Consider the following 26,319-nt stretch of genomic DNA (forward strand, 5'->3'; position numbering starts at 1 on the left):
TTGCTTCCCCCACAGGTTTTTTTTTTTTTTAATTTATTGTTGTTTTTAATATAACATTTAAAATAACTTTACTGGGAGAAGAGCTATGATAAAGGAACTATTCTGGTAGTTGATGAATGGTAACTTCTGTGGCTGGTCAGGGCCTGAAAAGCTAATAGCACAGAGATGTTGCTTTATTTCAGGAACAAGGGCTGAGAGGGGCAGCTCTGAAGTTAGAGCAGGCTAGAACCCTAGGTGTGACCTTCAGAGTGAGTAGTGTGACCACGAATAAGGAAATGGCTCTCTCTGTGTCCCCAGGGCACTCAGTGGGAGAAACAGTCACTGAGCAGGCTTTTGTGAGCACCAAGTAAAATGATAATCTTGGATTGGCTCATAAAGCTGTGCTCAGAGGGAGCTAAGAGTACAGCTACCTGCCAGGGAGAAGCCAGTTTCTCCTTATTCCTATTCTTTTCATGAGAGAATGAGCCACCAGAAAGACCACTTGGTTAGAAGGATCATAAAGAATATAGACTATATTTATTACTAATTTAGGTGGGATAATAATGCAGGATATTTTTCCATATCCTTTTTGAATTTTTAAGAACTAACCAAGTCAGCCGGGTGGTAGTGGCTCACGGCTTTAATCCCAGCACTTGGGAGGCAAAGGCAGGCAGATTTCTGAGTTCGAGGCCAGCCTGGTCTACAGAGTGAGTTCCAGAGAAACCCTGTCTCAAAAAAACCACACACACACACACACACACACACACAAAGGAACTAACCAAGTCATAGTATTAAAAACGTCATGACACTGGCCTAAAAACAAACTCATAGATTGATGAAACAGAAGGCTCAGATGAAAGTCTATGCAACTATAGCTGCAAAAAAATATACATTGAAGAAAATACAACATTGTCAACAAATAGTGCTGGGAAACCTAGATTTTTACATGCTAAAATGCAGCTTGATCTTATCTCCAACTACGAACAAAATGAACTCGAAATGAATCAAGGAACTCAACATAAGACCTGAAGCTGCCAGACAATAAAGTAGGGAATGTGGCTCAACTTATATGTTCTTTTAAAAAGATTTTTTAAAATGTGCTTGATGTTTCGCCTGCATTCGTATTGGTGCACTATGTGTGTGCAGTACCCATAGAAGCCAGAAGAGGGCATCAGCTTCCTGAAACTGCAGTAATAAATGGTGAGTCATCATGTTGTTGTTGACTAGAACCTGGGTCTTCTGCAAGCACAGTCAAGAGTTCTTAATTGCTGAGCCATTGCTCCATCACTCAAAGTCACAACCCTCTGCAGAGGACTCCTGCAGTACACGAAGTCAGACCAACAGATGACAATATGGGTTCTTATGAACTTAAAAACTTATATAGCAAAGGAAATTGTCAACTGGGTGAAGAGGCAATCCACAGAATGGGAGGGAAGTCTTACTATGTATCCATTAGACAGGGATTTTTATCTAGAATATGCAAGATAAGTTGAAAAATAAACATAAAGAAGACAAACAACTCAATTAAAACAAGTAGGGAACTGAGCAAAACATTCTCAAAAGAAGAGAGGCAAATGGCCTGGAGATGGTTTAGAGACCAATCAACATCCTTAGCTATCACGGAAACACTGTTAAAATCATTTAGACATCCTATCTCACTACAGTCAGAATGGCTGTCAACAAGAAATCTTATAACAGATGTTAGAGAGCCTGTGGAGGAAGAAAAGTCCTTCTTCATTGTTAGTGGTGGTAGAAATCAATACATTTATAAAGAAATCAATTTTGGGAGAGGTCCTTAAGAAGGTAAGAACAGAACTACCATGTGACCAAATTGCATTAATCTTGGGCATAGACCAGACAGACTTTATATCCTGAGATACTAGCATGTCCATGTTCATTGCAGCTCAGTTTACAATAGCGAGGGAATGGAATCAACCAGGATGTCCATCAGTTTAAGAGTGGATAGGGAAAATGTGGTGTATATACATAATGGATATGTATATATTATGCTCAGTTGTAAAGAAAAATTATATACATAAATTTACAGGCAAATGGATAGAATTGGAAAAATTATACTGACAGAGGTCATCCAGGTTCAGAAAGAAAAATAAAAAATATTCAATATTCTTTCTCATACATGGACCCTAGTTTTAACTCTCTTGTTTTGTAATCTTTAACTGGAATACATGTGGAAGTCGGGAGCAGGCCACTGAGGGACAGAGGATAGAAAAATACAGGTAGATTAAAGTGAAGAGGGAGAATGCTAGAATGCTTTCCAAAGCATGGGAGGGTGGTGAATGGGGAATGAGGTACTGCAGAAAGATGCATGACAAAACTACATGAAAATCTACGATCTTCCAACCCAAGGAAACGTTCAACTGGAGGAGACAGGACAGCACAGGTTATCACCTGAAAGGAGATGGGGGTTTACTCGAGTTAACAGCTTAAGTGGGGGTTGGGGGTTCTGGAAGTGGGAAGGTCAGGGAGTAACTAGCCAAAGCTAAGGATACATGAAGCAGCCTTATGGAAACCCTTGTTTGAGAACATATCTCTCTATATGTGGAGTTTGAACACAAGTACCCTGTGCAGGTAGACAATGAAGTTCTTAGAAGATGTGGATTATTAAGTGGAAATCTCAGTGCTAGGCACAGATACCTTCCTATGAGTTACTGGTCAAGGAGTCCCCAGAACCATGCAACAAAATGCAGACTACTGCTGTTGCTCTTGGCTGTCCACTGTAACTAGGTGGTAGAGCTCCATGGGTGAAGATACCACTTGGCGTCAGGAAAGACATAAATCAACCTTGAACCAAGTAGGTGATTCTCTCCCTGCTGGTTAGCTGACTCAGGCTGATGGAGGGGGAAAGACATCAGGGTCTTACCCAGTGCTGGACCATGCATGTTATAATACCACAGATTTGTACTACTCAACATTGGTTGGAGAAGCTTTCTTTTTGTAGTAGGAGGCAGTCAATGCAGAGACTCATAACTCATCAAAGTTGAGGGCTCTGCTGGGAAAGGGTCATCGATATCAATCTCTACCACCCAAGCCTCTGCGGACTTTGGAGAAGAGTTGACTTAAGAGCCACTGGACAGAAAAGAGACTATGGAATGACAACTTCTGGACATGGTATGGCTGTTGTGTGCAGCAACTCATAGAGGGGGTGGTGACCTGCACAAGAACTTTACAAGATTGAGACAGTCCCTAAGGCCACACCCCTCATGGGGGAGCTCCTTGCAGTTGATAGCTGCTGAAGGACAGTCATTTTCCTCTGGGTGTGTGCTGCAGTGGATGGCTATATACCAGGTATACATGGGCAGCACCAGTTGGACTTGGGTTACTGGTGATTAAAAAAGCACAGAAATTAGGATAGAGATGGGGTGGGCACTAGGGGGAGTTGGAGGGAAGCATTAGTGGTGTACAGAGATTACCAGTTTACATTGTATAAATGTATGAAACTTTCAAAGAATAAAAAAATATTATTTGAAAAAGAAAAAATAAAAATAAACCAAAATTAAAATTAAATAGTATTCCTTGTGCTCCCCCTATACAAAAAATCTGGCTCTGTCATTTTGTCAGGAAAAGTCCAAAGACAGACAGACAGACATACACACAAACAAACACACACACACACACACACACACACACACACACACACACACAAAACTATACTGGTTGTATATACTGTTATGGTGACAACCTCTCTTCCTTGTTACCTTTTTCTGTGTGTGTTCATACGTGAATATACACATGAAGGCAAGTGGTCAGCCTTGGAATTGTCATTTTGTGGCACAGGTCTTTCACTGGACATGGGGCTCTCCTATTAGGCTGGATTGTCCAGCCAGTGAATCTGAGATATCTGTTGTCTCCACCTCTATTGTACTGGGATTACAAACATGTGCTAGTATGCCTAGCTTTCTGTGGTTCTCATGCTATGTGGCTTTTTCCTACAGGTATTCTGAGTTGTCTCTTCCTTTTCCCTTAACAACTTGGCTGCCCAGATGTGAAAACAGAACCTGGATTCAGCCTGTGATTTCTGAAGCTTGGGTATGAGGACGGCTCAAAATGCTTCCTGCAAGCCAGGCCCATGAGCTCTGCAGAACACTCAGGCCAGAATTTGGTGGTAGTAATGTGGACATGTCCCTTTTACCTTGAAGTGGTATCTGGGCTGTGTCTGAAGACTGTGGAGCTAGGTGTCTTAGCTCTCCCTTAGCTCTCCACTGAGGCTTCAGAGAAGTTCCAGATGGCCCAAATCATCACACACTCTCCCTGTGTATTGATTTATTGGTCTGTGAGGATTAATTTGGACAGAATTAGAGAAACATTTTCTCTGCCAAGGGTACTAGACATTGAATCTAGCTTCTTGGCTGTACCCAGTTTCAAAACAGCAGATGACCAGACCAATAAAATGCCAGGTGGAAGACTCCATTGGCTTGGAAGGAAACTTATTCTGTAGGCATCTATTCTACAGACCCTGACAGATACAGATACACAGGGGACTGATGGGCTCACATTCCTCCATTTCAGCTGCATAACTCTAGGCAGGGGTGGTATCTGCCAGGCTGAAGCAGGATCCATTACATAATTAGAGACACAGTTTGAAAAACCAGAAACATATGTTGAAAAAGAGAAACAAGACTATAATCTAATGCCTTCTAATGTCTTGTAAATTGATTTTTTTGGTACAAATTTTCTTTGATTGAGGCAATCTTAAAAATATGACAGGCAACATTTCTTCCAAGTAATTTATTATGTATCTGTTTACATTTAATTTGCATATTCAGCAAACTTTACTGCTAGCCTTTCCCTGTGGCTGTGTTTTATATCCCAGGGCAGTAGTGAAGAAGGAAGGTGCTGAGCCTGTCTTCAGAGGATAGGGTTTGGGGACAGAGACAAGGATATAGGAAGGGTACAGTCTGGTGACACAGAGGAAATGAAGGGTGCAGTTTGGGAACCTAGAGGAAGGAAACAGAAAAGGGTGCTGTCTGGAAGCAGAGGAGGAGACAATGCAGGGAAGCTGCTGGGTGCAGAGAAGAAGCGGCACAGAGCTGAAGGGGACAAGAGAAGGGCAGAGAGGAGAGGATCTGAGCTGGACTTGGAGTTTCAGTAGTCAGAGGTCCTGAGAGTCAGCTGGGACCCCAGAGTCGTGCAGAAGTTAGTTGGGTTAGAGGGCAAGGTGAACATTTCTAGAAGAGGTCACACTGTGTATAGAAGCTGGGAAGGCAATCTGGCCTGTCTAGGAACTAATGCTTTATTTGGAGCCAGTGTAGACATCACCTTGGGAGGAGTCAGTGTTGAGGGTGAAGAGCTAAGAGGGGTGAAGATTATAAAGGACTTTACAGTTAGGTGAGTGGATTTGGACTACTCTAAGGAAAAAAATCATTATTTAAGTTGGAGTTTTAGGAAGATTATTATGAATGAAGCAAAAAGTGGGTTAAATAGGAACTTGCATTCTCTACACTGGTGTGAGCCTGGTTTGAACTGTTCCCATTGTATACAGAAGAGACAGTGGAAACTAGAGTAGGGTGTCAGCAGCAGAGGATGGGGATAAATGGTAGATCTGAGATTCAGGTCACCCAATCAATAGGACTTAATACTTGGTTAAATATTAGTGCAGGAAGGACAAGAGAAAGAAGGGAGACAACAGAAAGGCCGAGGATGAGATAATAAGAGAGGGAGACAAGCCTATGAAAAAGGAGAGAGAGAGAGCTATGAGGAGCCTTATGAGGGTATTAGGTCTGGGATAAAGATTAGGAAAGGCTGTGATATAGAGTTTGGATCTGACATAAATGCATGGAGTTTCTTTGGGATGCTTAGGTATGGTACAGAGTACACAGTGGTCTGTGTGGTTTTTATGATTTCAAGGGTAAACATAAGTATTAGACTCATGAACTCATACCATCTCTGGTTAGTTATACAATGCCTCATCAAGACCAAGCTGATCAAAATCCATCATAAATGGGAAAGATGATCTCCAGGTTCTGCCCCTTACTGAGGAGCTACTGGTAGTGTTGGCAGTTGCTGGGGATGGAGAATCACTCTTCTTAGAGAATTTCCCTACTGGTAGTTTCCCATTTTCTAGCAGAGAAATCCACATTCATGCAAATATGGTAGCACACAGATGGGGCTTCCAGGTTTATATGTGATTTAAAAAAATAAAGTCAGGAGAAAGTTATGGGTGATTCTGGGGGTAGAAATGGGAATGTATATGGTCATATTTCATTGCAGGAATGTATGAAATCCCCAGAGAATAAAAACATTTCTAATAAGTTCTGTGTTTACTTTTCAAGAGTAAAGCCATAGCTAGTGATATGGGCTTTGTGGACTGTTGACTGGACTCACCAGAGAGGGTGTGTTGAACTCTTGAGAATGGGTCAGGAGAAAAGAGTGTGTTTTCTAGCATTAAACTCCTAGTAACATTAGGAAAAGGGGATAGGCAGGGCAAAGAGACTCACTAAAGTGATGGAAGCATTTTACCATTGTATAACGATATGGACAAGCCTGCATTAACAGATACACAACCATCTCATCCAGTTTAATACATACAGAATAGACTGTGAACCAGACTGCCTTGGACTACAGGCAAATAGTCTATATATATAATAATAATAACCATGGAAGAAGAAGAGCTATCAATTTGAAAGTGGGTGTATAGAAGGAGTTGGAGGGAGCAGACTTGTGAGGAATTGGGGAGCTAACACTGGACCCAGTTCAAATCTTCAATCTTGCGTTCTTTCCTCCAATGCAGCCTTCTTTCCCTTTACCAAGCCCTGATTTTCCAAATTGTCCTTGGCTGTAAGATCAATCAAGGCCATTGCTGGGTAAATACGGTGGCTGGAGGAAAAGCAGGACACAGCCTTTCAGTTGGTCTCTTGTCAATTTGTTGAGACAAACCAAGTTCATTCTGTTTAGAAATACAAGGCTACTGATCTTGCATCTTGCCCTCAATCTTTTTTCTATCAAGACAAAAACTAGTACAGAATACTAAAAAGGAACTTTTATTTTTGACTGAGGTTCTAAAGGAATGAGAGAAAAAAACAAAGAAACAATAGGTGTCTATGTAAGATATGTAAAATAAGTGCTTAAAATCTGTTTATTTTTCTACTCACCTAGTCATATATATGCATATATATGTGACTAGGTATATAGACACATCTCTATCTATCTGTCTATCTATCTATCTATCTATCTATCTATCTATCTATCTATCTATCTATCTATCAATCCAGTTGAATATGGCTTTCCAGTATTCTATGTATTATAATCCTCATGAAAGTGCTACATTCAGGGAATATTCCTGTGAGAATGCTTGAGAATATGCTTCTCAAAGACCAGATTTGGGGCACACATTAGCATGATGACCTATAATGATCTTGGGTTCCATCCCCTGCCCCCCAAATCTTTCTGGAAGGACCTGCATTGATGACTTTCCTGTAACTGCATCTGGCCATTCCCAGTAAGAGTTTATGAGAAATCCATGAAAGCAGAACATGAGAGCAGGTACTTATGTTGAACATTTAAGAAGCCCAGTCAATGATGCAAGGCTGAGGTCCTGGACCTACCCTCATTGTTGTGGGTCTTGTTCTGCAGTGCTCAGAACCACAGAAGGAAGCATAGAGGATCTGGTCTGGTCCAAAATTGCTCTTAGCTCTGGAATTCCAAGTGTGGAAAAGAGAGCTGGTTATGTTGACTATTGAGACAGTAATTGTATCAATATCTCCAAAAACATCTAGGAGAGGGTTGTACCTGCAAGGGCATTTCTAGACAGGTTTCCCTTTGCATTGAGATCCACCATGAATATGGCTGGTAGTATTCTATGCACCAGAATCCTTGACTGAATGAGACGGAGAGAGCCTAAGCATCTGCCCTCACTTCTGCTTTTTCACTATGAATGTAGCGTGACCATCAGCCTCTGGCTTCTGCTGCTGTGACTTCCCCACCATGGTGGACTTTACTTCAAAGTGTGAACAGAAGGAAACTTTTCCATCCTTATGTTGCTTTTATCAGATATTTTTGCACAGCAGGGAGAAAAGTAACCAAGACAATGTCTCACTGGATTGAAAGGCTTGGGAGTTCAGATGAGATTCTTTGGGTCCAATCTAATTGGTGTCCTGATAGATAAAAGGAAATTTAGACAGAGAGAGAACTTACATAGGGAGTGGTGGAGATACTGAAGGAAAAGGCATTGTGGAAAGGAGTGCAGGCATGCATGATGCTGATACAAGCTAAGGGATGCTGAGGCTAGAGAGCAGGAAGAGGTCAAGAAGGATATAGAAGCTTTGGAGGCTGCAAACAGTGATTTCTGATGGTGAGACAACAACATTCCTGCTGCTTTTCTCCTCCCAGTCAGTTCTGTTGAGCCAGCAACCTCACATAGGGCTAAGCTGTGATCTCAATAAGAGTGTGATTTAATACTGAGTCATGGTGAGTTCAATGGGTGGTAGACAAGCTGTAACTTGCTTTTGCTGTCATCAGTTCATACTCTGCAGAAGACCCAGATCTGAGAGGTACTCATAATCCCTTGTGGAGAAATGGCTTCCTGAAGTGACAGAGATGCACCATTTCTTAAGCTCTCATTTAATTCCTCAAGTGGATTTCGGTGCAGTACTCCTGTTTCTACTAACTAGGTAGAGATGAGGTGCCTCACACAGTCAGTGGTTCATCTGCCCAGAACTGAGACCTGTGCAGAAGTCTGCCCGACTCTACTTTTCCTCTCCATCATCTTCAGACTAATCCAGAAAAACAAGATGGGTGGACATTTAGGTTCTGGGATCTCATTGTTCTTATAGGGAACTCTACCTTTCCTTACTTCAAAGAATCTGGATGCAGGAATGTATTTACACTAGGTTGGAAAATAGCTCAGCTGTACAGTTCTTGGCTAGCATGCACAAAGTCCCAAATTTGATTTCTAGCAACACACACATACACACATCCTAGAAACATACTTCAAAAAGAAAAAAAAAGTATTTTGGGTTCATAAAATAGTACTTCAAATCTATAGACATCAAGTAGAGGATAGATTATATATCTCAACTTTAATATACATCAAACCCTAGATTCTAGCTCTGTGTTGTGATTTTGAAATATTAAACTAAAAAAAGGACAGTTTCTGACCTGAAGGGTCTCAGCCACTTGGGAGGACCTGCCTGTAGAACTGGAAAATATTCTGGGCTAGAGGTCAGAAGATGTGTACTCTTGGCCTGTTTTAAGGGGTATCTCAGCAAATCAGGCAAGCTTTTTCTCATTTCCAAATGTCTGTTCTTTTTTCTGCATTATAACCTGTGAAGAATTAGACCAGGGTTGGGTGATGTGGTTAATGTTTTATGGTGAGCTGTCCTTCTGTGCCTTGAATGTCCACAGGAACACCCAACCAGCTGGTAACTCAGTTTGTGTTAACTGACATGCACAAAGCAGCCCTTCTCAAGCTCTCAGTGAGCAAATGGCGTTAGCTGCTTTTTCTTTTCTCTCTTGGACACAGAACTGGTGATTTGTTTTCTAGGAGGATGCTTAGAGGCTAAAGAACATTGCTGACTTAAGAGAAACGTAAAGGTCAATTGTATCCATACTGGGCTGCATGACATCTAAATAATTAAAATGCTGTTTGCCCGGATAATTGTAGCTTCACATTTTAACTAAGTGAAAATAAACTATAAACACACTCCATCCCCACAGAGGGAATTTACCAGAATCTTTTAACTCTCCAGATGTTAGGAGGATTAAAGTATATTTAAATTAAGGATTAATCTTTAAAAAAAAGTGAGCGTTAAGTGTGTATTTCAGAAGACATTATCTGGAAGCTTTCCCCTGAGGACTGGCAAAGGAGTTGTCAGGATAAAATAGTCATTCTCCAGTTTTATTTATTTGGGTTAATGTTTATTTGGAAGGGACATGAGAGAAAAGGAATGGCTCAGGAAGTTCAAAAAGCGAATGATAGAAGTGCTACAATGTGTGCAGAGACTTCCTGAGGTGGGGAAGGAGGGAAATTGGAAGCAAAACAGCATGGTTCCTCAGAAGACTTCAAGGCAGTGGCTGAATCCATAGATACTGAATGGATAAAATGCTACATTGAGATTTCAGAAATTTAATGCTAAGAGTGATCAGAGATGTCAAAGAAAGACCTGGAGAAGGAAGCCAGCAGACTTCTGAGAGAAAGGAACAGAAAGAAAGGAAGGGAAAGAAGAAAGAAAGAGGAATATAAATATTCAATGTTGCAAATGAATAATTCCAAGAGTCAACTAAAAAATAGAGTGCAAAGTACCAAACGCTCAAGCAGAAGACAGAATGTGGGGTGGAAGACAAGGCTGAGGAAATACCAACATCAATAAAGATGGGGTGGAAGATAAGGCTGAGGAAATACCAACATCAATAAAGATGGGGTAGAAGACAAGGCTGAGGAAATACCAACATCAATAAAGATGGGGTAGAAGATAAGGCTGAGGAAATACCAACATCAATAAAGATGGGGTAGAAGACAAGGCTGAGGAAATACCAACATCAATAAAGATGGGGTAGAAGACAAGGCTGAGGAAATACCAACATCAATAAAGATGGGGTAGAAGACAAGGCTAAGGAAATACCAACATCAATAAAGATGGGGTGGAAGACAAGGCTGAGGAAATACCAACATCAATAAGGAAGAATAAAGGAATATGACTGCAACTTCTGGTCACTTGGAATGTGACCAGAAGACCAAATCAAAAAGTCCTTGGAGATGCTAAAGATGCAACAAGAAAAGTTATAGATCAGATAAGCACTTCTAATGTGTTGCATCTAGATTTTTAAATAAACCTTCCTTTCAATATTATCTTATACTGTTTTTAGAAAATCTTTAAAGCTTTTTGTTTTTTAGTGACATTCATTTTTCTTATTTAGTACAATGTCTTTTTTCCCACCTGTATTTCCCCCATTATTTTATTAACACAAGGGAATTAAACACAAAATGTTTAATCAGAGGAATTAAGAAATCCAGAATTCAGAAAATGGAAGTTTTGTTCAGTTACATTTAACTTGAATATTCCAGAGCTAATTCTACTGACACATCAGAGAACACCTTCCTCAAGCTCCCAGCATGCTGACGACCAAATAGTGATCTACAGTTTTCCTCAAAGGAACATTAACAGGTTTTTTTGCTTGAAACCAGAAATTCATTTAGTCCCAGTAAGTTGTGTGAGTTTTGGTGGAAAGTAAGTTTGATTCTAACTCCAACCGTCGACCTCTCAATCCTTCCACAGCTTAGTTATCTGAAGCTAGGCTCTTCGTTCTCCACTCTACTATTGTTCTTCTCCCTGCTCAGTAACTACACCTCAGTCTGCTCATAGGAAACCCTGGGTGACTCTCATAACTACTCCCACAGAAGGTCACCATAGAACAGTAGTTCTTAGCCTGTGGATCAAATGACCCTTTCACAGGAGTTGCCTAAGATCGCTGGAAAACAGCTATTTATATTACAATTCATAACAGCAGCAAAATTAGTTATGAAGTAGCAACAAAAATAATTTGATGGTTGGGGGTCACCACAACATAAGGAACTGTATTAAAGGATCATAGCAGTAGGTAGGTTGATAACCACTTACATAGAATTATCTTTCCGACTGTTGGACTCCTACATGGTCTATCACAGCCCTGCTCATACTGGTTTCCATGTCAACATTCTCTCAGGCCTGAACCACTTGCAGTGTCTTCCTTAGTCTCCCAACTTCCCCAGGCTCCCTGTCTTAGTCAGGGTTTCTATTCCTGCACAAACATCATGACCAAGAAGCAAGTTGGGGAGGAAAGGGTTTATTCAGCTTACTTCCACATTGCTGTTGATCACCAGAGGAAGTCAGGACTGGAACTCAAGCCTATCAAGAAGCAGGAGCTGACTCAGAGGCCATGGAGGGATGTTCCTTACTGGCTTGCTTCCCTTGGCTTGCTCAGCCTGCTCTCTTATAGAACCCAAGACTTCCAGCCCAGGGATGGCACCACCCACAAGGGGCCCTACCCCCTTGATCACTAATTGAGAAAATGCCCCACAGCTGGATCTCATGGAGGCACTTCCCCAACTGAAGCTCCCTTCTCTGTGGTAACTCCAGCCTGTGTCAACTTAGCACACAAAACCAGCCAGTACACTCCCTAATATTCATCACCCCTGCATTTCAAGTCTCTTTCTCAAAGACATCTCAGATCCTACCCCTTCATTGCTTACAGTGTGGCAGTAGTTTCCACACAAATAAAACAAGATCCACAGTTCTCAGGCTCAGTGGATAGAATCTGGCTTCTGTTCCCACATCCTCTCCTTGGGCAACTTTCCTACTCTGCCTATTCCACTCTTAGCACCTTGCTGGCTAGTTCCTATCTCTCTTCTCTACTCACAGTGCTCTTAGGGGTTATATTTGTACATGGGAATATTTTAATATTAATATGTGCATTATTTCCTCCTTTGAGGAAGATAATTAACAGATTAGTTAGATCATTTCCTTTTCAAATACCTTTTTGTGAGATTATCACCACATTCTGTTTATCAAGACATTTCCAGAAGCATTTATTTGCACCTGTTACTTGTCAAGCCTGTACTGACTTTTGCTATACATATATCCAATGTCATTTTTTATTACTTTTGTTTTGGTGAGTGACTGAATGCGTGTGTGTGTGAATGTGTGTGAGTGTGTGTGTATGTGTGTGTGTTTGTGTGTGTGTGTATGTGAATGTGACCATGTGCCATAACTCCCACATGGAGGCCAATTGTAGAGGAATACTTGTAGAGGACAGTTTTTTCTTCCTATCATGTTGGTCCTGAGACTTGAACTTAGGTTGTCAGGGTTAGCAGCAACATTTGGCAGAGACATCTCACCAGTTCCCATGGCTATTTTACATGATTAAAATGCTACTCACTCTGAAAATATATTACTCATCTGCTTATGGATTTTATTGTAGCTTGATTTCCAATATACGTAATTATTAAAAAAACATTAAAATATCACAAAACTTAAAAATATCACATACCGAAAGTAGCCAGAACTAAATTCTGTACAACTCTATGAACTTCTATACAGGTAGAATAGACAGTTGGAATGGAAGCTGCAGAGCTTCACATTAAATTTTATATTTTTCAGTATCAATATATTTTGTGCACTTATGTACTACCAACCCTTCAAAAATCCATGACAGAGTTAGAATTATAGAAACTTCATTACACACACACACACACACACACACACACACACACACACACTCAAGTCCACTGCCAGCATTCAGTTCTTCATTATCCCATTATTCTTAGCCTTTCTTGTTCTCTTTTGTGCTATTCTATACCCACCTGGCAGTTGTTCAGATATATGCATGCATTATTTGCTAGATTTTGCTTATGAAAGAGAACATGCAGGGTTTTTCTCTTTCTGAGATTGTGTGACCTCACTTAGTATTATATAATTACATGTCAGTAGTGCCAGTGAGATGAATAGCATGCAGCATGATTCACGTCATGCCAGAAAAGTCCCTCGGAAGGCATTGTGGTTTAATGAAAATAGCTCTTGATTTGTGAACCAACTCCAAGTGCAAACTCTGAAGGGGTTCCTGGAGAGCAATTCTGCACAGCTGTTCTCATTTTAACCAGAGGCAACACCACAGTGTGACAGCAACTCTCAGGGCTGCTCTCACACATGAGCTGGGACTAGGTCACCACCATCCTGTACAGGACAGACAAGTATTTCTGTTCTCCGCTGCACACTAATAGCAATAGTGAGATGTCAGAATGATGCATACTGGCTATAAATATACAAATAACAAATGTGTCCTGTGAGCTAATGTTAAAAGCTATAGAGATATCTATTTAGTAAAAATTTAAAAAGTTCTGTTTTGCGTTATTTGTGCTTTCTGAATCTCTGTAGAACTGCAAACAACTGCATCCAACTAAAATGTTCAGAGTGAGAATTAATTTGTGAATGGCATACCATTTTGTCTTTTTTAGTTGAACTTGGAGCCCTCTATACAGAATTATTTTGTGACATGTTCTTTGAGATTAATTTTGCTGAAATCTGTTATCTTGAATGCATATACAAATGAAAGAGAAAACTGAAGAGTTTTCCCTGTAACTGACTGAAGAGTTACAGGGAAGGTTATGAGAAGAGCATCAGGAAAGTGATAGAGACTCCGAGGCACTGCAGGCACTACCTCTGAAAATGTCCTGGGGCACAGATCTAGAATCATTTTGGCCAAAAGCAGGAGACACTCTGGCCAGGGCAGCTGTTGGAAACCTGCATGCCACCCTTATTCAAGAGCCTAGACAAGAGACTTGTTGGTAGAAGTTTGTTATGAGAGGACACAGGGGCTAAAACATGACAAGCTGGTGACACAAGGTCATGCCCTGAATTCAACAAACCTAATCAGAACCAGACATGGTTTCCTTCATGGATTAAACTGCTTTAGCAGGAATTTAGAACAGACAAAATGAAATCTGTTCTGATTGAAATGATTGCAATTCTGAGAGATGGGTCACCAGGTTGGTTTTGGAGTGTTCTTTCCTTGAATGCTAAAAATAGAATTGATACTCAAGGATAGCCTGGATCACAAACTCATAGACCATCATGGTGGGAGATAGCCTGAGAAGTGATTGGACAGAGATTTCCAAATTTCTTTCTGTAAGTAGTCACCTAGAGATGGTTTCAAAATTCTAGATTCTACCTGAATAGGATCAATTAAATCATGAACTTGGGTGTGGGTCTAGGCATCAGGTGCATGGCGCTTTGTTTTGTCAACCTGATTGGATCTGGATTTGTGAGGATATTTCCAAGAAGGATTAACTAAGGTATGGGGAGACTCTTCCTCAGGGCCAGCTGTACTTCCTGGCAGCAGCCCATACATGAAGCCTGGAGCTATGAATGACCACAGCATACATCTCCTGAACCTTATCTAACACACAGGGCTGTTTTAGTAGGTAAGCAATCCTCCAAACCTAGAGTAATCAAAATAGCACAGTTTAGATGCAAATACAGACACAGGCCAATGGAGTAGGAGTGAACCCAGCCACCCCAAGCCAGTTGACTGTTAATAAAATTACTAAGAATATGGACAGAGAAAAGGTGTCTTTCATTAAGTGGTGGTTGGAAAATTGGATATCCCACAAGGAATGAGTGAAGTTGGGCCCTGGTGTTTCAATAGTGACAAAAATCAACTTCACTATTAAAGAGTCAAATGAAAAAACCTGAAAGTGTGAATATGTACTAATAAAATACAATCTCTCTCTCTCTCTCTCTCTCTCTCTCTCTCTCTCTCTCTTTCTCTCTCTCTATCTATCTACCTACCTATGTACCTACCTATCTATCTAATATGGGCACTCTCAAAAGTAGAGACCCAAGTCTTGGCCAACGAGTACATAAAAATATGCTTAATGTGACTAATCAAAATCACAGTATACTGCTTCACACCAGTAAAAGAATGGTTTTTATCAAAAAGACCACAGATGGCAAGAACTGGAAAGAAGTCAGAGGAAAGGGAACTACTATATAGTAAAAGCAAAATGTCAAAGAACTCAGAGATGGAGGATCAATAACACATGATTTTACTCACAAACTGAATCTATAAGAGCTGATCTCAGAGAAGCTGAGAGTGGATGGTGGTTACCAGAAGCAATCTATAGTAGGAGGAGAGGGAGTGGAAGAGAAAAGCTGGCCCGTAAGTGGGTCATTATAGTAAGGTGAGAGCAAAGAGTTTGGATGCCCTATCATACAGTAGGGTGATTATATGCCAGAGATACACTGAATAATTTAAAAGAGCCAGAAGAGAAGATTATCACATAAACACACAAATACATTTATCCCATAAATAATACACAATTGTAATGCTTCAAAGTACATCACTCCCTATATTTATTTATTCACTTTTATTTCATGTGTATAGTTATTTTGCTTACATGTATACATGTGTACCACAGTCATGCCTCATGTCCACAAGAGCTGGAAGTGGGCACCAAATTCCCTGGAAATGAAGTTAATAATGGTTTTAAACCTCTATGTGGGTACTGGGAACTCACCTGTGCTCTGGAAGGTCAGCAACTGCGCTTAGACACTGAGTCATCTCTCCAGCCGTATTTAAAATGAATTTAATATAAAGGAGAATCAAGCAACATTCTTAGTCATTGTTAACACACTGTCTTTCTTTCTCTTTTTAAAGAGCCTCATGTAGCACAGGATGATCTAAAACTCATTATAAAGCTGAGGGTGGCCTTGAATTCCTGATCCTTTTGTCTCTACTTCCCAAGTACTGGTGTTACACCACCACTGTAATTATTAATGTATTTTCTATAGACAAAGATTATTAAAATAGCTAATGAAAAATAATACTAATTTTCAATGTTTAGGAATCAAGTTATAAGTTAATTCAAAGGTAGGATTGGTACTGGTGTGGTCCAGCAGGATTTCTGGAAGTAGGAGGGCTGGATGTGCAGACTGTGTTCAGATCCAGCACCACAACTCTACTTTTGTTCTGTCCTTATTGGATGGGTACACAGCATGAGGCCTCATCTCCTCTGACAGTCACATTTATTCTGGGAACCCTGTGGATTAAGAATGGGCTACATGCCCTCTTACTGAGCAATGAGGCAGAGCCCAGTGTGAAAGGCCAGCCCTTGGAGTGTGACAAAGAGCAAAAACATATCCATAAGGGAATGTCCTTTTTTGCTAGAGGAGGCTAGCTGGAGGAGCAGCTTCTTCTAAGGTGCTCTGGGTTCTGGCACAGGGGCTCTAACTTAATAGATGTAAGGAATCTTAGGCCCTCTCTGCTGTCATGTCTTATCCACCAGATTGTGCTGGACTTCCCTGCTGCTCAAAGGAAACAACCTAGCCTGTTTGAGCAATTGCATTTCTGGTGAATCTTTGTTAACTGTGTGTGTTACTGAACTAACTGGCCCTAAAATATCATCAGTTTCATTTTCCTAGACTCAAGCCATTTGGTCTCAACCGCAAATTTGTAATGTTTATACTTGCCTATACATAATTTACTTTCTATGCAATGTAGTTCTTTTACTTAGATAGGCAGAATTTACTCTAGCTTCACCTAATGATATCTATCTGTACAGTTTCCAGTCGAAAGTTCTGGGTGTATTTTTCTAGGTTATATTTAAATAAATGCACAGTTATTAAAATAAAATGTTAATTTATTTTCCCCTTATTTGGATAAACCAAGTTAACTCAAAACCTAATTCAATTTACTAAAGCTCCATGTGATACAGATGAAATTACAACCAACACCATGTCCAGTTGAAAAAATTTCCATGTATATTATAATTGTGCTTTTTGCTTTTCCTCATTTTAACCTGTGATTCTCAGGTACAGAGCTGGCAACAAAGTGTGTGTGTGTGTGTGTGTGTGTGTGTGTGTGTGTGTGTGTGTATCTTGACAGTTTCTTTAAGGACAGAGCCATCTCCATTCTAGGTACTCAGGCAAATCTGTCTTTCAATATTCATCTTGCTGTATGCTCATTTGTTTAATAAGTATTTGCAGATGAGCTCATGTCTGGAATGCAGAGTCTGATCCACAGATTTGAAGTTTAGCTCCCTGAGCAGCACACCACAAAAGCTGTTGAGCCACAAAAGCCATCAAAGCTGCTGCAGGCCTCTCCTTCCTGCCCCAGCCTACCTTTGCAGTAAAATGTTCCACAGAAGCTGTTTAAAATGGCGGCTCCTAACAAAATGGCGGCACCATGACATCTCAGGCTGCAGCCATCACAGGAGCTGCAGGAGTTGTCCATGGTGGCACCTCAGTGGGAGCTAACGCTTAGGAGCTGTCCACGGTGGTGACACCTTTCCTGCCTGAGGTTTATTGGTCCTCATGAGGAGCTGTCCACGGTGGAGACAGCTTTCCTGTCTCAGCCTACTACTTTCCTGAAACACCACTGCAGGAGCTGTCCACAGCTAAAGCTCCTCTTCACCAGCCCTCCCCTACTCCCCCCAGCAACCCCACTGAGATGGCATCTCAGCAAAAGCCGCTGCAGTCGGGAAAGATTTCCTATCCTAACCCATGGGTCAGATGCAGGGAAAAGGGGATGAATCCCCCCCAACCCCCCCCCCCACCAATCCCAGAGCTTCCCACCAATCCCACCAATCCCAGAGCTTCCTACAAACTTCACCAATCCCCGAGCCTCCCACAAATCTCACAATTCTCTGAGCAGGAAACCCACCAATCTCTGAACAGAAAAACCCACCAATCCCTGAGTGCTCCCTCCTCCTCCCCCTCCACCCCAAGCTCAGGACTTGAAATCTAACCAGTCCTCACTCTGGAAATCTCTGCCCTGAGAAGTTCCACCTCCTCAGAAATCCTAGATAAGCATTGCCCCTTTATCCAAATTCCCATCTATCCTCTCCCAGGAGCAGAGGGTAGTCATCTCTGGATTCATCCCTCCACATCTTGGACCCTCCAATACATCTCTTTCATGAGATTTCCTGCTTGGTGTGAAAAGAAGAATGAAGAGAAGAGAAGAATAGAAAAAGAGAAGGAGCAGACCTGAGGCTCCTCAGTGATACCTTCTCCTGGGAGCTGCAATGCCTCCCTCTCCTGCAGAGGATGCATCCACAAGAGCTGTGTGGTTCCTGTACCACTGCCCCTTGTCTCAGGATGCCCCTCCATTAGGACAGTTTCACCTCAGAGCTGTAAGGTTCCTGAGCTCCTGTGTCTCAGGATGTTCTTCCCTTGGGTGTCCTACCTCAGAGTTGTAAGGTTCCTGGGCCTGAGTCTCAGGGTAGCTTCCAATGGGACACCTTCGCTCCTCAGAGCTGTATGATTCCTGGGCTTCTGAGTCCCAGGATACCTTCCTATCTGAACAGAAACACTGATAGTTATCAGGGGCAGTGGGAAAATGTGGGACCATTTAAGATTGGCCCATTGTGCCAATCTAGAGCCTTAGAGTTAGAGCAAGGCCAGACTATCTCTCTCATCTTTTTAGACCAACACTTACTGATGAATTCAGTGATACTTTTATATGTCCATGCAGGTCACAAGCTCCTTTTTCACACTTCAGTTTGTTTTAGAAATAAAAATTTATGTGAAACAAGGAAATCTAATCAGCATGAGAGCCAAGGAGCTTTGACCATCCCCCTACGACCTCACTCCTCATCTTTATGAGCTCTGACCTGACACGGGCTATATGACACACTAATATTATGAGCTAAGTGTTAAGAACTCTGCCTCTTAAATAGTTAACGCAAAGGTTCTCAAATAGTTACTGCCAGAGGATGTCTTCATATGTCTTCTGAAGGTCTTTCCTAGATATTGACTCTTAAGTCTGAAGGATTTAAGGAGTGTTTAATCCACTAATCCCCTACAGCTGCTTTAAAGAGGTAATGCACACAGAGGACGCAACCCGAGAGGGGCTGGAAGCAGTCTCCTTGGGAGGAGAGACCTGAGTCAGCAGCTTCTCACACAATTCTATACTAATAAAAGCCATGGGAACGCTTTCCATTTCTGTTCATCCATCTATGGTTTCAGAGGCTCCTTAGTACACACACAGCAAGAAGCTACCGGTAAAAATAAATTTTCAGGGAAGCATTTTTATGCTTATGTCATTGAATCTGGGTTTATCTACTATGTTTTGAATACAGCCTCTCCAAATCAAACCTAAAAAGAGAAAAGGTCACACTCCTGTGCTCATTCTCTCTTTGCATGTGTGCAGGTACATGTGTGAACATGCAAGTGTGCGTGTGTGTGTGTGTGTGTGTGTGTGTGTGTGTAAGAATAGCCTTAGGTGTCATTACTCAGGATGTGTATGTATATACACATCTGTTGTTAAGACAGACTATCTCAGCTGGGCGGTGGTGGCACACACCTTTAATCCCAGCACTTGGGAGGCAGAGGCAGGCAGATTTCTGAGTTTGAAGCCAGCCTGGTCTACAGAGTGAGTTCCAGGACAGCCAGGGCTACACAGAGAAACCCTACCTCAAAAAACAAGACAAAACAAACAACAACAACAAAAAGACAGGCTATCTCATTGGCCTGTATCTCTCTAGGTAGGTTAGCTGGCTAGTCAGTGAGTCTGGATTTAGGATTCTGTTTCTATTCCCCAGCACTGGGATTAAAAGTCTCTGTCACTGCATCTGTACTAGAACCCAGGCCTTTGTGTTGGCATCCTTCCTGATATCATCCCACAGAAGAACAAGGTTTGCTCACACACGTAGGATACATGTTGGAGGCATAAACACTCATTCTAGGGCAGCCATAAGAGATTGCCAGTTAGTATTAACTCTTTTACTATTAATTTATACCAGCACTACTTGCAATTCTGTACAAGCTATTGACTGGAGCATTATCTGGAAACTTGAAGTGGAGTCATACTCAAGACATGTCTTTTGTGACGGAAAAGAGCAGCCGAAAAATTGAGTGCCTGACCCAGATCCAGATGATGGGACGAACATCAAGCTGCCACACAAAGGTCTGTATTCACGGTTTGGGAATCAACCCAGGTCAAGTGGAAAACAGGTTAGAAATGAGGGAATAGCTTGAAAAGTCCCAATCCAGAATGGATAAACACATCACTTTTGTGCCATGTGTGGCCTTCCAATCTTGCAGTGTGTTGTTGATGGACAAGAAAGAAATATACCAGACTAGGCTGGGAACTGTAGGAAGTTGAATGATGCCATTGATGGTTTTTGATGCTGTTTTTTTGTATCATCCCAGTACTTGGGATTTCCAAAACAAGGCTTTACCACATCAAACCATTTCTGAGGGTCAGGAATTTGGGAGTAGCTACTTGGAAGGTTCTGGCTCAGGATGTCTCATGAATTTGGGATTAAGCTTTTAGCTGAGGTCACAGTCTTTCAAACCTCTAAGGGTCTGGGGAACCTACTCACAGGGCTTGTCTCCAAGGCATGGGGAGGAGCCTCTGGCTGTTAGTTGAGAGTCTTAGCTTCTCACTCTATGGCTAATATCATGAAATGGTAGCTGGGATTTCCCACAGGGCAAGTTGCTTGAGAGTCATGGTACATTTGATGATGTGAGTTTCAAGGTCATGTCCACAGTTTCTATCTTTTAATAAGTGAATCATCAAGTCCAGGCCACACTAAAGAGGAACTGAGTGTCACATCTGAAGATTGAGTGGACATTATAAACAGCCACAAGTAACATATAAGTGATGCTAGAAGAGAAGGGGAATATAGGGTCAGAGGAGTCAGGGTCTAGAATGTCAATGTGGTAGAGTGTATTGAACTCATTAGCCAAATGGGTTTCGAACGTCACTTGGTGCCCCTGCCTCTGATTGCTGCACCCTTTCCTTTGCTTGTAAATTGTTTTCTCTCATTCATTATTTTATTTTATTTTCAAAACCTATTCACAAAAGTATCTCCCGAGGGTAAAAATGGATCTGCAACATGTTTGAAATGTGCAGAACACACATAGTAGAAACTATAGTAGAAATTCCAGGAGTAAAACTTTCATCTTTTTGTCACTCAGAGTTTGGAATCTATCATAAGCTCCCTAGACAAGAGGTATAGCGACACCAGAACCAATTTGTTTACTTATTTGCTAGGGAAACATCATCTGTGGGCCTCTCATCTTCCTAGATTCTGACCAGCACCAAGAGCAGAGGGTGAAGCATGACCTGGTCAAGGCTGGGGTAGAGATGGCTATGAATAACTAGGTCACAGGATAAGCTACCCTTGACTATGTCTGACCCATATGGAACTGTGATACTTCACTGTTTCTCTCTAAGGGCAGCGATGGTCCTGCTCATTTTCCTGGTGCTTTTGTCCACACTTAAACATTTTTGATGGATTTGGTTCTACCCCGATTAATTCTGAAAGTGGAAGAGGCACCAAACCAGCTAAGCACAACAGCAGATGTTGCATGTCTCTCTTTCCCTGACGGCCAATGGTGACGAAGGAGGTATTTTTGGTTCATGGCTGAGAAGTGCTGACTTCCCAGGTGACCTTCCCTTTCCTCTCCAGATGCAGAATGGCTCTCTCCAGGGAACTCTGCTCCGAGGAGGCCTTCCAGAGCCCCAGGGGAACCTTCTCGACCTCCTCCTGTGCTTCTCTGTGCATCTGTCCTAAGTACCGACTGCAGCTGAAAGCAGTTATGAAGTTGTCTGTGAATAAATCCAGAAAGAAGCATGGCATGCCTCTTCCTTTCACAAGGGGGAAATGCTCAGTTTTTTAAAGTCCAGAAGAAAAAATACCAGCTGTTTGTTTGGAAATTGTGATGCTTTGGATAGAAGTAAATTTGGAACTGTCTTTTTTCTTCAATAGGATGCAAAAGATGGAGGAAAACCATCTCTCCCATAAGGAGCACTTCCAGAAGGAATAGTTCAAGGTGACCTCAAACAATGTCAGTCTTTGAATATTAACAGGCTTCTAGGTCATTTACATATGCAATAAATGTATGTCTGTGTTCAGGTGTGTTTTTGTCTTAAAAATGAGCTAAACAACAGGCTTTTAAGTCTTAGTACAAATAAAAGTGACTGTATACAACATGAGTATCAAATATGCCAGTGTTACTTTCTGGTGGTTGAAAAGTCCTGGTTAGTTAAGTATGTTACCTATATTGAGGTGGAGACAATCACAATTCATCATGTTATTTACATTGCCATGTGTCACGTAAGAATCTGTCAAAATGATGCTACTTTTAAAATATAAGGATATATGACATGCTATATACAACAGAAAAGAGACAGAATGAAGTATTACCCATGTGGAGATCAACACCCAAACTGCCATCCACTTAGCATATGCTAAGGACCAAGAATTTTTCTAGAAGAAATTGGGATACCATGTTCTAGCTTACTTTCTGTTGCTGTAATACACAAAATGACTAAAGCAACTTGGGAGGTTTTCTCTCATCTTATGTTACTAAGTTAATCATCATCTAGAGCCTAGTCCATCATCGAGGGAAGTCAAGGGAGGAATCTGGTAGGAACTTGATGCAGAGACTGAGGAGTAGGGATGATTGCTGGTTTGCTCTCTGGCTCACATCCGGCCTTATACTACACAGATTCAGTTGCATAGGGAGGGCACTTCTCTCAGTGGGCTAGGCCCTCTCATGATAGACATTACCATAGGCCAATCTGATGTGGACAAGTTTTCAATTGAGGTTCCCTCTTCCTAGGTGCCTCCAGGTTGTATTTAGTTGACCATGAAAACTGACTGCCATAGGTATGAATACAAGTCAACAAAGAAGCATGAGGCATATTTATATTTCACATAGACAAAAGAAGACAAAGTTTCTTCTCTTATCGAAGCCACACATTGAGCGAAAAGATGTATAGCAGACAAAAATGTACAAAGGCAGACTGAATGGTGATCAAAAGAGGAAAATCCTGTGGATGTAACAGTTAATGGGGTCCATGTCAGGGGCAGCCACTCCAGCTACAGTGTGAGTGACAAGAAGGGCCCCACTGCATAAGAACTTGGAAGAAGAATGCTCGCAGAGGAAATAGAAAGTATAAGTATGGATGATGAACTTGGTGTGTTAGAGCTTAGGGACAGAACTGAAGGGCAGAAGGTGGAGAGGGACCAGGTGGAGAGGGACCAGGTGGAGGGGGACCAGATGGAGGGGGGCCAGGTGGAAAGGTACCAGGCTTATTTTATTGTTTCATTATGTATATGCATGTATGTCTGAGAGGGAGTTATGTAACCAAGGGCAGGTGCTTATGATGCCAGGGGACCTCCCTGGAGCTGGACTTACAGGCAGTGGTGAGCTATTTGATGCAGGTGCTGGGAACTGCACTTGAGTCCTCTGCAATGACAGCACATGTATTTATCCACTGAACCACATTTTCTAGCCACCTTTATCTGGATCTTACTGGTACTTAGAAATGCCACTCAAGAAATGGTCAGCAGTGCCAGTTTTTCTTTTTCTGTACCTTTTATTTTTGACAATTTCAGACCCATGTATGTGACCATATTCAAATCTTTCATTACTCTCTCTAGCCTCTCCCACAAGTAGTCCTTTTCTCTTGAGACTGGGTCTCATGTAATCTCTGGTGTGCTATGTAGTTGAAGGTGATCTTGAGTTCCTGAATCTCTACCTCCTGAGTGCAGTAATTATGAGCATGTATCATCACATTTGGTTTGTACAGCACTGGGCATAGAATTCAGGGCCTCCTGAATCTAAATCAGGCATTCTACCAACTGATATCTTCAATTTCTTTAAAGAATCTTACATTCTGGGGCCAGTGAGATGGCTCAGTGGGAAAAGGCACTTGCCACCAAACCTGATGACCTGAGTTCAATCCTGGGAACCTACATGATGGAGAGAAATGAACAACTTCTGCAAGCTGTCTTCTGACCTTCACATATGCACATGTGTACATAAATACTAAATAAAGATGTAATTAAGACTCTCGGGAGCTGGAGAGATGGCTCAGCAGTTAAGAGTACTGACTGCTCTTCCAGAAGTCCTGAGTTCAATTCCCAGCAACCACATGGTATCTCACAACCATCCGTAATGAGATCTGATGCCCTCTTCTGGTGTGTCTGATGACAGCTAAAGTGTACTTACATATAATAAATAAATAAATAAATAAATAAATAAATAAATAAATAAATCTTGAAAAAAAGAATCTCACATCTCACTGTAAGATTCCCCTGATTAGCAATATGACAGACTAGAGAAAAATGCAGATAAGACAATAGAATAAAATATTTTACCCTCAAATAAAGCCATCAAAGCATAACTACTGTGAACGCTTGGTCTCTGCTCTTTGCTCTTGTTAGTGGTTGTTTAAGGCTAGTCTTTTGTCTTTAATCCTTAGTTTAGCAGCCAGTACTTATAGGAAGCCAGTAATGTATGCTCAGCCAATATCGACTAAAATAACTTTCAGACTATGATCTGAGGCTGGGAAGAACCACAGAGGTGTGGATACCAAGGCCTAGACTGGTTAGGGAAGCATTGGGATAACAGGCCCCAGGAGAGACAGGGAGGTGGAAGACACAGCTTCCTGGGGTGATGTGGGTATTGTTGAGGGATGGATGTAAGTGAGGAAGGTCAGCAGCAGACAAAATGGAAATTTTCTTCATGTGCTATTTTTAGCATAAGAAAGAGCCTGTTGATAATTAGTAGCTTTCAAGGTGGAAATGGGTTTTCTTGAAAAGAGGGAGGTTGCCCCTAATTATATATGTTCAGGTAGAAACAGGAGTAATTTATCAAGAGTTTTTTTTTAAAAAAGGTTGCCTCCTAGGATACCTCTCTCCTAGGAGATTGTGACCCCAACTCAGATTTAGTCTGAGTATATGCACATGTGCCTAGTACATTTTCATTGTCAGTCAGTTCCACCATGAACTCTTTTGGGTTTAAATTCATTATCTTTCTTATTATAAATGGGATCAAATGCTAATGTCTTTTCTGACCCAAGATTCTATGCATTTGAACAGCAGTCTGAGAGCTACTGCTGTGTGTTACACACAGTAGGGGCTCAGTAGATATATTTAAATTAGCTCTTAAAACTGAAAAACTTACATTTAAGATCATTTAAGCTACAGGCTCCATGCCTTTGTGAGATCTGATTGAACTCAGCTAGTCTCGAGTAACTACATCAGGGGCTCCTAGTCAGAACACTAAAATATTCATTAATTTTTTTCTTTTTCTTTAAATTAGAGAAGTTGAAAATTAAAGAGGGAATTTGAACAGTTTCGGCGTGGGGAGATAAAAGTGTGCTCTTACTGGGTTTCTGAATGCTGTGAATCATGGTTGAGATGATTTCCCAGAACAGACCCTGGGAACATTAAATTGCAAATAGGATTTTCCCACACCCTGAGTATAGAGTTCCTGGAAGACCACCCCTAATATAATCATTTCATCTGAATTCTAGGCAGGAGATGGCTGCATAAGTGAGGCATCGTCTGAGAACACCTGTAGTTTTCAAGATTGAAATCACTAATGGCAACAGAAGTACTAACAGGATCATGCTTGAGTCTGTGAAGGAGCTCCATTCTCAAAGAGCAGTCTAAGGAAGCTTTGATGGGCACTGTGAATCTGTGAGCCACCCTGACAGTCCTTACAGGAGGGGAATGGATGAAAGAACCTGCAAGAACTGCTTTTCATCTGTTTCTTCTTTCCTTTGGCATTCCTTCTCTCTCCCACCTCTTTCCATTAGAGGACTAACTAATTAGACATTAGTGTTCAAACGATGTATTAAAAAAAAAATATGTGGACACATAGTACTAAAAAGGAATGGTGCCAGTTGAGATGGCTTATCCACTGGACAAATACATGGGTATACATGCTCTCTGGGTGCCTGCTGGTCCAGGCCTCAGACTCACATGGTCAGCCAATCACAGGACCAGTAGAAGAGCAGACACTTCCTGCCACCCTCGTTGGGAATCAAAGGCTCTCTGGCCAAACTGTCCTCTGAACAATGATCTTCATGTTTTCCCTCCTGCCTGCA

General features: G+C 41.5%; 1 protein-coding gene and 1 long non-coding RNA gene across 12 annotated transcripts in view; one reads left to right on the forward strand and one right to left on the reverse strand.

The window, feature by feature from the left end:
- The window catches only part of Pex5l (peroxisomal biogenesis factor 5 like), a 201,244-nt gene that overhangs the window by 15,047 nt on the left and 159,878 nt on the right, over positions 1-26,319 (reverse strand). The gene's annotated exons all lie outside the window — the stretch shown is intronic.
- On the forward strand, positions 19,179-22,048 carry LOC116095074. The gene is made up of 3 exons (XR_004120427.1): positions 19,179-19,285; positions 20,210-20,373; positions 21,884-22,048. It is a non-coding gene; the product is annotated as an uncharacterized LOC116095074 (long non-coding RNA).

Source organism: Mastomys coucha, unplaced genomic scaffold (genome assembly GCF_008632895.1).
Source record: "Mastomys coucha isolate ucsf_1 unplaced genomic scaffold, UCSF_Mcou_1 pScaffold17, whole genome shotgun sequence".
NCBI classification, from domain to species: domain Eukaryota; kingdom Metazoa; phylum Chordata; class Mammalia; order Rodentia; family Muridae; genus Mastomys; species Mastomys coucha.